The sequence below is a fragment of the Mesocricetus auratus genome, unplaced genomic scaffold (assembly GCF_017639785.1).
Source record: "Mesocricetus auratus isolate SY011 unplaced genomic scaffold, BCM_Maur_2.0 Super-Scaffold_100676, whole genome shotgun sequence".
NCBI lineage: Eukaryota > Metazoa > Chordata > Mammalia > Rodentia > Cricetidae > Mesocricetus > Mesocricetus auratus.
The window spans coordinates 13638058-13652424 of NW_024429266.1; the positions used below are offsets into that span (position 1 = coordinate 13638058).

Consider the following 14367-nt stretch of genomic DNA (forward strand, 5'->3'; position numbering starts at 1 on the left):
TGGGAGGATGAACTGTATGTTGTCACTGTGTTTGACGCCAGATTTTATACTGCAAACTTATTTAAATTCTTCCCTTGAGGGACACTTTTCCTCTGTGTAGCCATTTTTGCTGTGTGTGTGTGTGTGTAAAGAGAAGAATCTGTCAATAGGATCTTGTTCTGTTAACCAAGAAGGAAAATTCTGAACAGTGTATTTTCTATTAAAAGGCTTTTTTAAATGTGGGGGTGGGCAGTGAGTCCGTGCATGCATGCGTAAGGCTGTTCCCAAGCCTGACAACCTGAACCCACTTGGTAGAAGGAGGGAACCAACTCTTGCAAGTTGTCCTCTGTCTTCCAGAGACACACCATGGCGCGCGAGCACACGCGCGCACACACACACACACTCACACACACAATCTTAAAAATGTAAAGTGCTGAGGTGTGGCTCAGTGGTGAATGCCTGCCTAGCGTGAGTGACACACACACACACACACACACACACTCACACACACAATCTTAAAAATGTAAAGTGCTGAGGTGTGGCCCGGTGGTGAATGCCTGCCTAGCGTGAGTGACACACACACACTCACACACTCACACACTCACACACACAATCTTAAAAATGTAAAGTGCTGAGGTGTGGCCCGGTGGTGAATGCCTGCCTAGCGTGAGTGACACACACACACTCACACACTCACACACTCACACACACTCACACACACAATATTAAAAATGTAAAGTGCTGAGGTGTGGCCCGGTGGTGAATGCCTGCCTAGCGTGAGTGAGGCCCCAGTTCCATCTCCAGCATCACAATGAGCAAACAACAACTAAATGAAACATGCTGGTGCTTTTTATCTCACAGAGGGGGAATGGACGTGCCCTGGGCTCGGCTCCTGGCAGTGGCTACGTAAATGGCAGTGTGTCCCTTTCCTCACCTCCCCCTAGCTTGCCATGAGCCGGAAGAGTCAGACTCCAGGGCTGTCGCAAGGCATCTTCTCTGGGGTCTCCCTTTGGCTTTCAGCAGAGGCCTCAGCCTGATGGTGGTTCCCCTTGGAGTGGGCGATCCGGGACCTGACAGAGACCAAGAGTGAATAACAGGAAGCTCCACTTCCTCCTCCTGGGGCCTGAAAATAAGTCAGGCCCACCCATGGGCTGTTCCTGAGCCGTGCTCCCCAGGAGCCCAGGGACCTGTGGGAGCCACCTGTCTAGGCGAAAGGTTCTCCGACTGGGATGTCTGTTTGTCCAGAGCCTTGGGAAAGAGGGCCTTGTAAACTGTGAGGACTCAGTTACTTCAAAACACTTCCAAAAGGGCTTCTCCTCCCGGTGGCTGACCACTGATTTGCCTGGAAAACAGCTGCTTCCTTCTGTTTCCTAGGGAAGCACCTTTGTCCTTTTGTCAACCTTCCTGGTGCTTAGGTGACGCACAGCCCTCCCAGAGCCCAGCTCTTCAAGATGGTCCTCCCCATGAGGGAGCACCTCTGGGCATAACTATGTTCTGCTCCCCGGTGTAGAGAATGGGGGGGCTCTAGCGAGGGGAGCAGGCGGCACAGCACTTGCTGTCTGAGGGTCTGTCAGGTCCGCCCGGGAGCTCTCATGTGGAGCTAACAGCTGGCTGATATCCTTCCTGAACAAACCAGGGAAATCCACACCAGCTCTTCAGATAAGGCGAGGGAGCCCCTGGCAGCGCCAGGCAAAGACTGAGCCGGGCATTCGGAGTTGCTGGCAACGGTCTCCCTCAAGACTGGTTGGTTCCATAAACAGGAGCCACTCTGGGGATTTGTGGGAACCCGAACACAGGAAGAGATCCAAAGAGCAGCCTCAAAGAAAGCAAATTCTCATTCTCTCTGTCTCTGTCTCTCTGTCTCTGTCTCTCTGTCTCTGTCTCTCTGTCTCTCTGTCTCTGTCTCTCTGCCTCTTTCTCTCTCTCTCTCTCTCTCTCTCTCTCTCTCTCTCTCTCTCTCTTCCTCCCTCCCCCTCTCTCCCTCCGTTGATTGATAGAGAAGCTGGCCCTGCCCATCTCCTTTGTTCTCTCCCACCTGCTTGCTCTGACCAGACCTCCATACTTTCTCCTCCTCCTTCTCCTCCTCCTCCTCCTCCTCCTCCTCCTCCTCCTCCTCCTCCTCCTCCTCCTCCTCCTTGTCCAGTCCCCATAGAAGGGATCATGGAGGCAGGTCCCCTTAGCAGAGTGGTGGGCACGACAGTGATGGGTGAATTTCCACAAGACCTCCACAGGTTGCCCTGTGGTGGGCGTTTGGGTAAGACGAGGAAAAGTAACACACCCGATATTTAAAATTCTTTGATTGGGTTGGGGTCGGGCTTGGGGGTTGGCATTCTTACTGATCAGAGACTTGCCCACAATTTTGGATCAAGTATCCGGTCTCTACATCATGCCTGGAAGATGGGTGCAGATATGTGACCACCTGGGGTGTGAGGGCTGTTAGCAAACTGACAGAGGTAGGGATGACAACAGGATGGCGGTCTTGCTAGCTCTGCCCTGGCTCCGGGACAGAGCGGACGGTGGAGGACTTCTTACTGTGACCTTACGTGCAGAGAAGCAGGCGTGGCAAGGTTGCTGGCGCCCCAGGAATGCAGCTTCACCCTGGTTCAGATCCAGGGAGGTGCTCGACTGCTGTTGTGCTTGGACACCGTAGCCTCTCTGGGGGAGCTGCAGAAAGAGTGTGAAATGAGTCTGGGGTTTCTGATTTTCCGTGGCGTGGCACAGTGAGGTGTTCTCTGGAGTTGCCTCTGTCCCCTTGGCCACACTCTCAGGTCTGTTCTGAAGGGCCTGGCTAGAGCAGCCCCAAGGGGTCCTGAGGCTTGCTAACAAAGGCAGTTGGGGAGGTGGCTGAGCTCACTCCTGCTTACACAAATGGAAAATCTAGGCAGACATTTGACTGCACACAACACCCCTCTGTGAAGACGGCTGATCTCCAGCTAACTGCGTGCATTCCAAGCCGGCTTTAGCATAGTCACAGCCATTGCTTGGTAACAGGCAGTCGCCTGACTGTGCCCTTCGCTGAACAACCCTCACTTGAATAGCTCCTGAAGCAGCTGATGGGGCCTGGAGAGGATGACCTTGAGCCCTATGGCCTGCGATTTCAGGTGTCTTTGAGAGAAAACCCACGGCAAACAGATGGAGAGAAATGCCGAGGGGTACAAGGTCAGCAGCGGGAGCCACTCCCTGTCCACTGCCTTGCTCCTGACTGGGGCAGCACAGGCTCACTGTCACTGTCAGAGAGGCCGGTATGGCCACAGAGGTCACAGTCAGAAATCCCACAGCTTAAGGTAAAAACAGGACCTTCCCTCCTCCTCACCCCACCAAAACATCTCAAGACTTGTCAGTGCCAAGGGCCCCTTCCTCTAGGACAAAGCTTGACCTGTTTCCTCAGCCAGGCCTGAATCCCACAAGAGACTGGAGACAGCCCCTCAGCTCCCATTAGGACTCTGCTGGGACCTGGGGATAGATAAAACAGTTACTTGAGAGAACCTAGACAGTCACTTGAGGTAAAAATCGTCATAGGCGATAACCATATGACTTTTGACTGGAAGTGATCTATCTAAATTTATGTGACCAATGTCCCTGGTCACTCTGTTCCTTTTCTTGTCTTTAAATTTTTATTTCATTACTTGTTTGTTTTGAGACAGGATCCCATTATATAGCTCTACTGCACTCGAACTCACTTGTAGACCAGGCTGGACTCTGAACTCAGAGATCCACCTACCTCTGCCTCCAACTACTGGGATTAAAGGTGTGCACCACCAGGCCCGACTAGTACTTCTTTAAGTCTCAATATTAGTGCACCCTGAGTAAATATTAAGGTCATACAGTATCTTTTCCTGATACTCGCAATTTCAAAGTCAAAAAAGTCTGTCAAAAGTGGTAAGGGTTTTTGCTATATACCAAATTATTTCCCAAAGTATTCATGCCATTTTATAATGTCACCTTCGGTGCATAAGGGTGCCAGTCTCACCTAGCTCTACAACATTTATTATTATTACTATCATCATCATTTCTTTATTTTTATTATCATTACAGTCTTGAAGATCAAGCCTGGGTCATCTGCACACAGGAATGAGTAGATGAACTGCCCCCCTCCAGTTTTTGTGTTGTGCTTTTTGTTTTGTTTTGTTTCTTTTGGTTTTTCGGGACAGGGTTTCTCTGTGTAGCCCTGGCCATCCTGGACCAGGATGGCCTCCAACTCAGTGATTTGCCTGCCTCTGCCTTCTGAATGCTGGGCTTAAAGGTGTGAACCACCACCGCCCAGCACACTTTTCCCCCTTTTAACCTAAGTTTGTAAGACAGAGATGAGAGCAAGAGCAAGGCTTGGGGAATCCATGGTCATGGGGAGTGTGAGGGCTCTACCATTTCCTGCAGGATCTGGCAAGTCACCCGACAGCTCCACGCTTTTAAAGAAAAGCACATAGGGATGGACCAGTAGGGGAGTGCTTGCCCAGCATCTACAAGGCTCTGGATTAAATCAAATGCCCTGTACAAGGTGGGAGAGGAAGGAGAAGGGAGAGTGGGGAGAGGAGGGAGTGTTGTGGAATATTATTCTAACTATGTAAAGATGTGTTACATTTGCTTAGGCTGCATTTGTTTACTGGTGTATAGACGGGCTGCATTTGTTTACTGGTGTATAGACGGGCTGCATTTGTTTACTGGTGTATAGACGGGCTGCATTTGTTTACTGGTGTATAGACGGGCTGCATTTGTTTACTGGTGTATAGATGGCTGCATTTGTTTACTGGTGTATAGATGGCTGCATTTGTTTACTGGTGTATAGACGGCTGCATTTGTTTCACCTTGCCTTCCTGAGACACCTGCTTAGTTTACTAAAAAGCTGAACGAGGGGTAGGAGGGCTGTCAGGCAGAGAGAATAAGCAGGAGGAGAAATCTAGGCTCCAGAGAGGAGGAGGAGAGAACGAGGAAGAAAGAAGGGACAGGCCTGGGACCAGACGCCAGGCAGCCACCAGCCAGCCAGACACAAGAAGCTGTGAAAGTAAGATGTACAGAAAGAAAGAAAGGTTGAAAGGTCCCGAGGTAAACCGTAGATGAAGAAAATTAGGGTAAGTTATGGGAGCCAGCGGGACAAGCGTAAGGTGGAGCATTCATAACTGATAACAAGTCTCTGCATCTTGACTTGGGAGCTGGCTGGTGGCCTAAAAGAAAAGGCCCAGTACAGGGAAGAAAGGGACATGTGGGGAGGAGGGAGAGAGAGAAGGAAGGGAGAAGGAGGAAGGGAAGAGAGGAAGGGGAGTAGTGCCAACTTAGTAAGTTTGGAAGATGCTTTGGATAGCATGAGTGACGTGTCTGAAGACACAGACGCAGGGCCTGGAGGGCTGGCTCGCATGGACCAGCCCTTGCCGATCTCCAGAGGACCAGAGTTCAGTTCTCAGCACCGCACTGGGCTTCTCACAACCATCTCTAACTCCAGCTCCAAGTGGTCCACACCCTTTTCTGGCCTATCCAGGTACCTGCACACATGTGTGCACCCTCACACGCAGAAACAAACATCCTTTTTTTATTTTAAGGCAAAACTCATTCAGAGTTGCCTTGATATTTTCCCTGTAGTTTCTGGTCTTAGAAACTTTTCTTGCCTGCTTGCCAAACCCTTAATTAATAATATTATAGTTCGGTTCAATATTTAGGGAATACTTTAAAAAACATTTTTAAGTGCTTGTCTTTTAGTTAGACTGGCATTACTTTGGCACATTGAATAAAAAGGGTGTTGGCCACATACGAAGTTTTCTTGGTTGCACATTTAATTCTTATACATAAAAGGATGTTCTTCTGGTTTCAAAGTACCTTTCAAGTTGGGGCTGTGCTGTTTGAACAGGGCAGACCCTTGTCCACACTGCAGGGTCACAGGAGTCCCTCCTCACAGGTCCAGAGATGCCTTTGACATGTGTGTCTGTCACAAGCCCAGGTGACTCACTCACTTCAGTGTCCCTTTGCCCCTGGATTCCCTGAGACACCAGAGCATCTGATACAATGTCACATTTACTCGAGTCAATGAAGAGGTGCCTGTGTCTTGTGACTGTGAGAGTCTAAAGGAAACCTTCACCTTAATAGTGACCTAAATAATATCCCTAGCCAACAAAGCTGCATCCCTCGATGCCAAGAAGGTGAATATGGTTTCCCTAAGGAGAATATTCACCAACAGGAGATATTCACAACAGGGTTGGCAAGACATCTACAGGTCAGGCCAGGCACACCCACCCAGCCACTTTGATGATGATACGTATGTCCAAACTGACCAGATTCATTCTAGTCCCCCAGAACAGATGCCCCTCACCGCAAGACCCTGCCAGCTCAGTAACCTGCAAGAAGACAGAAGACACGATGTCTGTGAGAGCAAAATAAACATGAGCAGTTGTTATTATTAGTGTCTTGTTCCATCCCCACCCAAACTGAGGTGACATGCAGATGAGAGACGGATACAATTTGAGAATAATTATTAAACATGTCTGAAGATCTGTTCGACATGGTCATGGTTGAGGCATATCATTTCTCACCAGCAAAACGCCTGAACATAAAGAAGCTCTGTAGCTGCACTGATCCTGGATTACACCCTTATGTTTTGGTTTTAAAAATCCCCGATTAGTAGCTTGGGTTAGTAAATAGTAGTAGCTTGTTGGGTGGGGAGCACCATCTGTTTGCCGTTTGACCTTCATTTTTAGATCTGGAATCTGTAAGAAGAATAAAAGCAAAGTTAGGGGTTCCGTTACAGTTAGTTAGCTACCCTAGAGGAAGCCAGAAAGAGCTGGCAAAACAGAAGTGGAGGAGAACACGTAGCTCCCCTCCCTGCCAAGGGAGAGGTGACTCACCTGGAAGCTCCGCCCAGGCAGGAAAACCCTTCACGCTTGCGCATTTCTTCAGCCCTGCACCTGCTGGGATCTCCTAGCTGGCATGGACTCTGTACAGTCACCTGGTGTCCCCAGCACAGGACACCCTGAGGCCTTTTTCCTACTCAGTCAGATGCCAGCGGGTGTGGCCAGCTTCAGTTACAGAGCGAATAACAAAAACCATTTCACCTCCCCTGCTGCGGGGCACCGAGCTCCTCAGAAGGCTGGCACACCCCAGAGGGACGTTGCATAAGCTCCGGACCAACCCTTTTGGAATTACCACTCCAGAAATGAAAACCCTGGCTCTTTGATGGCCATCTGTTCTGTGTTTGCCACTGGTCCATCCTTAACATTCCTGTCTTTCTTGCACACCCGTGGCATTTCTAACAGAAAGACTCACAGGGTCATCACGCCCCTCTGCTTTGGGAGATGATACTGGGAGAGATCACACTAACGTATTCATAGGGAACAATGGCAACCTAAACCGTTGAAAAGATTAAAATATTAAGCTCTATGCATAGGCACAGCGTAGGACATTCCTCCTATCCCATCCTCCCTTCTCTTAGGGACTCCCCAACTAGAACATTCCAAGTTGAACTCAAGTGCTCTTGTCATGTCCAAATTCCTCTGCTAGCAGCGGATCACCTGAGCTTATCAGGAAATGCTGGCCTCCGTGTTCATGCCATCTGGTTATTCAAACATTTCAACCCATGATTTACATGTGCTCATTAGGAGGCTTCCTCCATTCAAATGTGGAGTTGCCAGGGAGGATCTTTTATTTTTCCATAACCTAGAGATTTAGTTGAAATGTGAAAATCTCCAGGGAAGAAAGGCAGGCAGCATACTTACGTGAATGTCCCCAGCTTGTGTTTCCTTTTGGAAACATGTTAGGTGGAGCCCAAGTCTACCATAGACCAGTGAATTCATCTCCAACTTTTAGTTTGCTGGAGTCCTTTCTGGTCTACAGAAGAGGTGTGATGAAACCAGAATCCTCAAAGTGGGATTGGCTGTGCCTAGTACAACCCCCAGCACCCATCACAGGTTCCTTCAGTCTAACAGGCCATGGGGTATCCGGAAGACTCAGGCAGGTGTCCTTCAGGAACAGGAGTAATGGGGTAACACACAGATTGCTACTTCATTTTTCCTATTAAAATTGTTCCCTAGCCAGGCATGATGGCACATTCCTGTAACACCAGGTAGAGGCAGCCAGATGAAGTTCCAGCCAGTCTCTACTATATAGCAAGTTCAAGACGAACGTTGGCTACAGGAGTTCAGCCAGCCTCTACTACATAGCAAGTTCAAGGTCAGCCTTGGCTACAGGAGAGCCTGTCTCAATAAAACAAAATGTGTTTCCTGTGGACCCTTTGCAGTGTTTCAAGTGGAAGCATGTTGAACTCCATTTTATCATTGCAGTATATTGTCATTAAAATTGAAGTTATAGAAATGACACTATAATGAGAATGAAGACAGTGGTTGCCTGGAGCTGAGGGTAGATGGAGGAGTTGGCAGTCAAGAGCAGGGAGGACCCTTCAGGATGACAGAGACAGTCTCCATCTTGAGCCCAATGGTGTTTGCACAGGCATCCCACTTGATGAACATCACTGAACTGTATATTCACTTTATCGTGTGCGAATTCTTCCTCTGCCATAGGAATGTTCAGAAGGACCGGAGCTTGAGAGGTCGTTTTAAACAAAGCCGTATCAGTGGGGTATACTATATTTACAAACAATAGCGAATTCCTTCGGGGAGGGAAAGGAAGCCCAGAACTAAAGGGGATGTGTTGTTCATTCCAAAGCAGGATGTGTCCGCCTGCTGCGATTGTGCTTCGCTCGATGTCGTTTTCAGAAGCCCAGTAGGTAATTTTGGTATTTTATAGATTATTGGAGAGCAACTACATCCTGTTTCCTGGAATGCAGGAAGGGCTGGGATCACGATCTCACAGCACACACAAACAACACAATGCGTAGGTCACTCGGGATGGGCCATCTTGGAATGAGGTTGATGCTGCCAGCCTCGGAGAAAATGAACTGGTGATCTTTTCAGATTGTCCGTTGCTAGCTTTGGGAGTTCAAATCCCACAAAACAAGTGGTCTGTGTGTCTTAGTTACTTTCCTCTTACTGCAACTAAACACCCAACCGAAGCAGCCAAGGAAGAGTGATTTTGGCTCAGAGTTTTTAGGTACGGCTAGTCATAGCGGGGAAAGCCACAGAGGCCACACTCAGGAGCCAGAGACAAACGCTCATGCTCAGCTCCCTTTTGTATTTTTTCCAGGACCCCCAGCCCATGGAATGGTGTCACCCACATTTAGGGTAAGTCTTTCCACCTCAGTTAACCTAATCAGGAAGTTTCTCACAGACTTGCTTAGAAGTTTGTCTCCTGGATGATTCTAGATCCTGTCTAGTTTGCAATCGATATTAGCCATCATAGGAAAGAAAGTTTGCATGTTATTATAGTGTCAAGAAGTATTGTCCTGATGCCCCCATAATGTGCACGTTTCAGGCATTAGTTAAACTAAAACACACAGGCTTGTGAGATGGCAAAGTGTCTGGTGCACAGGCTCGGGGCCTGAGTTTGGATGCCCAGCATCCAGGTAGCGGCTGAGCATGGTGGAACACAGCTGTAACCCTAGCACTGGATTCTACCTCTGAGATAGGAATGGGAGGGACACGGTGTGTGTGTGTGTGTGTGTGTGTGTGTGTGTGTGTGTGTGTGTGTGTGTGTGTGTGTGCAGAGATCCATAGGTCCCAGAAGATCCCCAGGAATTTGCTGACCAACCTGTGTGGCTAAAATGATGGGCTCCAGGTTTAGCAGAAGAATATTTTAGAAAATAATATGGACAGTAGTTGAGGAAGACAGCTATACTGAATTCAGGTCTCCATATAGGCACAAGGAAGCATGTAAATATGCACACACATATACAACAACACACACAAATAATAATAATGTTAATATTCATAATAATAATTAACTTCAGAAAAATAATACCCTCTTATCCCTAGCGATTATGTCCATTCACTCAACAACAAAATTCCGCATTGTGGCAGAGGGCCTGGAGCAGCACAGTAGGCACATGTTAGCTCTAGCTGTCTGATGAGAGGCTAGCTCTGGGGAAATCGAGGAAGCAATGTTTTGATTTTCTTGTACTTCACAGAGGCTGTCCAAGAAGGCACATGTTACAAAAGCAATGCACCTGCTCCAGGAACAGGAAGGGACAAGGATCCCCTCCATGGATGATCTAATGGCAGAGGGGACAAAAGGCATCACTCGAGGACCCCTCCCCCCACTCCGTGTTCACTGTGTATCCCAGGAAGTTCTAGCTTTGTCAAGGACTCTCTTAAAGGAACACATACTTGGGAACACACATTAAGCAAAAGTGAATGTGTGAATGTTTGGTTGGAACTGTATCCACATCAGCCATGATTTCAGTTATTACAAGGGATCAGCAGCCAAGGTGAATAGAGCCCACTGGGTAGGAATCCTGGTTCTATCAGAACTCTGCTTGAACTTTTAACTAGAAATAACAGGCCCACAGCAAACCTTCTGCAACCAAGCTTCCTCGTGTGGCAAAGGCCAAGCATCCCCCCCCCCCAGCAGCCTGTCTTCCTGCTCTCCTTTTAACAGGCTTGCTGCGAATATTGACTGTTCCCCTTGCCATTCCCTCATCAGTGACCAGTCTTATCTTCCCACCCTGAGAACATAACCATTAGAACTCATTTCTTGAGAGTGCATTTCACTGAAGGAACATTGGAAAGATCTGATGAAATGCCATGTTGATTGTTATTAAATTGTGAATTGTGAATGATGTCTTATGCTTCCTGGAGATGTTTTTATTAATTCTCTCTCTCTCTCTCTCTCTCTCTCTCTCTCTCTCTCTCTCTCTCTCTCTCTCTCTCTCTCTCTCTCTCTCTCTGTGTGTGTGTGTATGTGTGTGTGGTCATGCCATGGTTCATATGTGATAGTCAGGACAGTTTGTAGGAGTCAATTCTCCTCCTACCATCTCTCTCTCTCTCTCTCTCTCTCTTTCTCTTTCTCTCTCTTTCTCTCTCTCTCTCTCTCTTCCCGAAATGAGACAGAGACAGGGTTTCTCTGTCTAACAGTCCTAGCTGTCCTGGAACTACCTCTGTAGACCAGGCTGGTCTCAAACTCATGAGATCTGCCTGCCTCTTCCTCCTGAGTGCTGGGATTAAAGGCTGTGCCACCACCGCCTGGACCACCTTGTGTGTTTTAAGACTGAACTCAGGTCATCAGACTTGGCAACAAGTACCTTTTCCACTGAGCCATCTCACTGGTCGTCTGAAGACTTTTAGGCTGGGCTATTTTACCTTAAGCCATAAGTCGTGGTGCAGCTTCGGGTGGGGTGCTTGCCTAGGATGCATATGAGCATGAGTTCTATCCCTGGCACCACAAACCGCCCTTCTTCTGGTCACTGTTCTATTCAATCGAGACAGATTTTATGAAAGAAAGCATTTAACTGGACTTGCTTCCAGTCTTGGGGGGTGCTGGAGAGGTAGCTAAGAGCTACACCCTGATTCACAGGCAGCGGCGGCGGCAGCAGAGAGAGAGAGGCCCTGGGCTAGGTGTAGGCTTTTGAAACTTCTGAGCCCACCCCCTGTGGCACACTCCCTCCAACAAGGTCACACCTACCCCAACAAGTCTACACCCCCCTGTCCTTCTCAAATAGTGCCACTCCCTGGTGATTAAAAATTCAAATATATGAGCTTATGGGGGGCATCCTTATTCAAACCACCACACCATCCGAAGGTAGAATATAGGTGATGATAATTATTTTAAAAAATCTGTAGTACTGGGGAAGGAAGAAGCCTCCCTGGCATTAGCAATCTCCAAAGGAAGCCATAGGCAAGACGGTGACACTTTCTCATGAGTTGCAAGAACCTTCACTCATGGCACCCCCCACCCCCCAGATCACTCATGGCACCCCCCACCCCCGGAGAGTGTGGAAACACTGCTAAGAGGTGCAGATTTGACTTTTCAGTCGCCACGGGTCTTAGCGACTGCCCGCCCCCCCCCACTTCTCCTACACTCTCTAACTCTCTATATGCTGTTGAATTTTCTGGTCAGCGTTCTTGGCTCCGTTTCAAGAGCTGCTTTCAATGTGGAGGCCTGGGATAAGCACCTCCTTTACAGCCATCCCCACGACACTTCTGGTTTCTGAAGTGATGTTGTAAACTGTCAAGTGACTCAGAAATCCCAGGAGCAAGTCCCTGATGGAGTGCAGAGGGAAGGATGGCTTGGCCGGAGGCTGACCCGGGGAAGGAGGCACATCTCTCATCAGCAGCTCCTGGAAGTGTGTGTGGAGGCCTGACTCCCAGCTGGCCCATCCATCCCTCAGCTTGGCCCAGATTCCTGAGGGAGGGAGAAGAAGAGAAAAATCAGGTGACCAAGCAGCTCATCCCCTCCCCCTGAGAAAGCAGGAACCCACCCCTGGGGAAACCAACTCAAACTCCAGCGTCTTTCTCACCGGCATCCAAGGAGACTGCCCACCACCCTTCATCTCCCCCAGGCAGTCCTTTCTAAAGCCAACCTGCAAACTCCATGTTCACCTCCAAGCTCAGTCGCTATCTGAGCCTGTCTCCTCCATGGCTACTCAGATCCAACAAGGTCCAGCTGCTCTGTGGTGGCTGTGACGCTCTGCAGCTGTAGCTGGGGACTCATCGGCATTGCATTTCACCGGACAATTCTGCTTGGCTGCCAAAGGATCAGGCTTCACCTTCCTGCATTAGAACCAACAGGCTACTACCCTGCCAGGAGGCGACACATCCGAGCAGAAGAATCTGCAGTCTGAGACTGGGTAGCAGACAGATTTATGGACAGTCTTAACCAGTGGTTCTCCACCTGTGGGCTGAACAACCCTTTCGCAGGGGCTGGCTAAGACCATCCTGCATATCAGACATCTACATTAAGATGCATAGTAGCAGCAAAATTACAGTTGTGAAGTAGCAACAAAAATAATTTTATGGTTGGGGGTCACCATAACCTGAGAAACTGTATAAAAGGGTCACAGCATTAGGAAGGTGGAGAACCACTGATCTTGACAGAACCATAAGGAAGGCCAGGAAATCAGATCCAGAAATGCTACAGTGTAGGATGGTACTCAAGCCCGGACGACGGGAAATGAGCCACGCCAAGGACACGGGGCAGGGGAGTCATATGATAGCTTATTAGAGAGAGAAGTCAGAGTCGTATGATACTTTATTAGAGAGAGAAGTTAGAGCTGTATGATACTTTATTAGAGAGAGAGAAGTCAGAGCCGTATGATACTTTATTAGAGAGAGAAGTCAGAGTCGTATGATACTTTATTAGAGAGAGAGAAGTCAGAGCCGTATGATACTTTATTAGAGAGAGAGAAGTCAGAGCCGTATGATACTTTATTAGAGAGAAGTCAGAGCCGTATGATACTTTATTAGAGAGAGAGAAGTCAGAGCCGTATGATACTTTATTAGAGAGAGAGAAGTCAGAGCTGTATGATACTTTATTAGAGAGAGAGAAGTCAGAGCCGTATGATACTTTATTAGAGAGAGAAGTCAGAGCCGTATGATACTTTATTAGAGAGAGAGACGTCACTTACATGAGAAGCCAAGAACTGAGGTCAGCAGCCCCAAGCGTGAGCCAGCCCCTTCCTCCTTCCCTTTATCTCTCCTACCCCCCACGTACCTGTGGCCACGCCCAAATGGGCGTGGTCAATGTTCGTGAGAGCTCTCCCTACAAACCCTTCTTCCCATTCTACAAAGGCAGGTGCTGCTGACACCTGAATGGTGAGATAGGATACATACCAGTACCAAAATGACTGCCCTGGAGATCTCAAGGTACCACAAGAAGGTACCTCTGCTCACACAGGGGCCTCTCATGGGCAGAGTAACATGTCTGTGACCTACCTGTAAAACATCTGGCCTGGAAGTCCCTAAAAATAGGAAAAACAGTCATAAATGTGGCACATGTTCATCTTCTAACTTTAGTCACCACGGCCTGGAAACAGGTCCTTTATATATACAGGTGTGAATTTTGCATATGTCCTACACACATGCCCCTAAAACTTCATCTCTAGGTAACTTTTTTAAAAAAGAAATCCTTGGCTTTTTTCTTTTTTTAAGATTTATTTATTTATTACATATACACCAGATTGAATTGTAGATGGTGTGAGCCATCATGTGGTTGCTGGGAATTGAATTCAAGACCTCTGGAAGAGCAGTCAGTGTTCTTAACCTCTGAGCCATCTCTCCAGCCCCTCTAGGTAACTTCTAATGCCTAACCTGCTATAAGTCCATAATTACCGCACTGTACGAGTTAGGGTGAATGACAAGAAAAATGCCTACCCACTTTCAGTAAGGATGACATTTTTATTTTATGTGCTTTTGGTCTGTGATAGTGTGAATCTGTAGCCAGGGAACCCACAGATCGAGTTCTCTCTCTCTCTCTCTCTCTCTCTCTCTCTCTCTCTCTCTCTCTCTCTCTCTCTCTCTCGTATGTATTTAAAACTTACTCTGTTGTTTAAAAGAGGTACAGAGAGTTTCTTAAACTCTCTTA

General features: G+C 48.1%; 2 long non-coding RNA genes across 3 annotated transcripts; one reads left to right on the top strand and one right to left on the bottom strand.

The window, feature by feature from the left end:
• Positions 1-806: 806 nt before the first annotated feature.
• On the bottom strand, positions 807-7035 carry LOC121137225. 2 transcript variants are annotated; one of them, XR_005874459.1, is made up of 6 exons: positions 6807-7035; positions 6648-6668; positions 6237-6299; positions 3356-3432; positions 2523-2643; positions 807-1049 (listed from the first exon to the last, which is right to left on the bottom strand). It is a non-coding gene; the product is annotated as an uncharacterized LOC121137225 (long non-coding RNA). The 2 variants fall into 2 exon arrangements; XR_005874458.1 differs by having other exon boundaries at positions 6199-6299.
• A 1773-nt stretch (positions 7036-8808) lies between these two features.
• Positions 8809-10624, top strand: LOC121137124. The gene is made up of 3 exons (XR_005874353.1): positions 8809-9003; positions 9097-9134; positions 9977-10624. It is a non-coding gene; the product is annotated as an uncharacterized LOC121137124 (long non-coding RNA).
• The last annotated feature ends 3743 nt before the right edge of the window (positions 10625-14367 follow it).